The sequence below is a fragment of the Bidens hawaiensis genome, unplaced genomic scaffold (assembly GCF_021521415.1).
Source record: "Bidens hawaiensis isolate Kalapana, Puna unplaced genomic scaffold, B.hawaiensis_p1.1 tig00016121_1, whole genome shotgun sequence".
NCBI classification, from domain to species: Eukaryota; Viridiplantae; Streptophyta; class Magnoliopsida; order Asterales; family Asteraceae; genus Bidens; species Bidens hawaiensis.
The window spans coordinates 372,538-375,129 of record NW_027492466.1 but is presented as its reverse complement, the minus strand read 5'-3'; positions in this window follow the sequence as shown (position 1 = coordinate 375,129).

The window sequence follows — 2,592 nt, the reverse complement described above, 5'->3', positions numbered from 1 at the left end:
AGTCAATATCATTGATTAAAAATTTAAATACATTAATAAGTTACAAAAATAAAAGTTAGTATCATTGATTTAAATTTTTTTTGAATATGTGGAAATTATAAGTATTGAAGTGAATGCCATGGATGCATATGTCGATGGTCTAGGAGAAGGACATGTGGACAACACAAAGGCTTACACCGTATTTAAAACCATGTGTAAGAATCCATATATTTATAAACGGTTTAAAGTAATTTAATTCAAATCATAATTTCTTTCTTGGTTAAGAAACCAAAAAGGAATGAGCCAAAATTTATAAGGGAGTCAAAATATAATACAAATTCAAGCATTAATTCCTATAGAACATAGAATTCAATGTAAATTAATAAATCGTTGACCAATGATAATAAGTATGAAGTTATTAATTTCTATTTTAAAATAACTACCATTTTAATTTATTTTTGAATTATTTAATTGAAAATCATATTTTCGAATTATTAGCTTATTTAACCATTTATTAGAATATTGAAAGAACAATAATTTAAACCGTTATTGACAATTAACATGTTATTACGTCATAAGCACATGTTTAAATAGCCTCTGTAAAAAAAATTAAGTTTACAAAATTTGAAAAAGCGTTTTACTATCTAAATACACGTATAAAAACATAAAATTTTAGGGTTTTCTAAAAATCGGAACGGATAAGGTTTCGGGTTCAAAAATTGACGAATGTCACCATTTATAAAATCATACAATAAGAAAATGAATTATCATTTATCAATTATCTCATAGCACTAACAAACGGGTCATAAAATATTCGGATTAAATGAGTCATGAGTTATAAAACATAATAAAAGGGTGCATTCAATAGGATGTCTTTTTTAATTTAATATAGAATTATTTTATTAGTAAGAAATTTTAAGATTACAAGTTATTTATGGAAAATCCAATAATATAATTTATAGAAATGAATACAAATGGGTTGTTTAATATTCTATTTTATTGTCAAGAAAAATATAGAAGTGGTTGATATAAATGAAAAGATTAGGAATAGACTAATAGAAAGAGCTCATATGGACACAAACTCTATTGTTTTAATATATATATATATAATATAGATATGGGGTGGGGGTGTTGGGGAGGGATGCCGATTTCAAAGGTGCATCTAATGGTTGAATGTTGTCATGTTGGTGCATGACCACTGCTTAGTTTCTTTATGTCTATTTTAATGCATGTAAGAATGTGTTAATCACAAGTGGACTTTGCGTGGATTTCATTGGCGGCTTGGCACAAGTCCACAACCGCATAAGGTACTAGGAGTAACTAAAAGCTCTGATGGCAAGGAAACACGTAGGCAGAACAAAAAAGAAAGAAAGTGGATGTTGAGAGCTTTTTTTCCGAATGTCAAAAGAAATTAATCAAACAGGATATATAAAAATATATTGTTCTTAGTTGATAATAAAAAAATAATTCTTCGCCTACATTTTGTAATCAAATTTGTCAAAAGAAACCCCTCTCATTTTGACATGCTTAATTTTTATTTTTTTGAACACTCAACATTAGAGTCTTGTAAGAGATACCGACAATTTTTTATTCCAAAATTTGAATATTCGAGTTTCTTATTAAATCTTTAGGAAAAACCTCCATGACTACCCTATAAAAGTGATGACATTAAGTTGATAACATACTTTAATGAGATACATAAATATAGTTTATACGTTGATGGTTTTTATTTAACTACATTCAATTTCTTTTAGTAACAACTAGAATTTTGCCCCTCGCGCGTTGCGGCGAGGGCACGCTTTGTTAACAAAGCGTAATGTCAGATATATGAGTCGTCCATAACTGTAGGAAAGCCAGGTTCATGCCCCAAAACAACAAAAACAAATCAAACACTTTTCATAAATATGTACAAAAACACCACATTTAATATAAATATCAATTAAATTCAAACAAACAAATGTCAATGAAACAAATAAAAAAACATGAAAAAACGAAAAACAAATGCACTCTTGTTTAAAAAATACACCACCTCTCAAATGAACCTAGGCTCATCATAACTGAGTAATTGTAATTGTGGCTAAGGAGGCTCAGATAACTCCAAAAGTATCTCATAGACTTATCATCAACATAGAGAGATGGACGCCTCTTTTGTAGATGGACAGAGCTGCCGTCCAAGGCAGAGCAACACCGAGTCAGATACTTATATTTGCATAAAAATTTAAAGAGTAATTTAATTCATGTTTTTTTAGTTTTCGTTTTGTATCTCAATTTTTTGCCTTATGTATTTAAGAAATCACTATTGTTTGGAACATATGCACAACAAAAAACATCATACCCACAAACTTGTAAATTCATGATTCTATTTCAATTTTTGACCAATTCAATGTTCAATCTAGTAAAAACAATAGAATTATATTAAAAAATAATGTATTTGTTAACTTACTAAGATAATCTTTTAAACCCCATACGGTCCCTAATTCACACCCCACATACCACGCCCTACATGAGCGCTGATCAAAAACTAACAATTGAGTTCATATGAATTTGAGTCAACAAAATTGGAAACCATTACCTGGCAAAGCAGCATAAAAACCTAAAAAAATCAAAGCAATC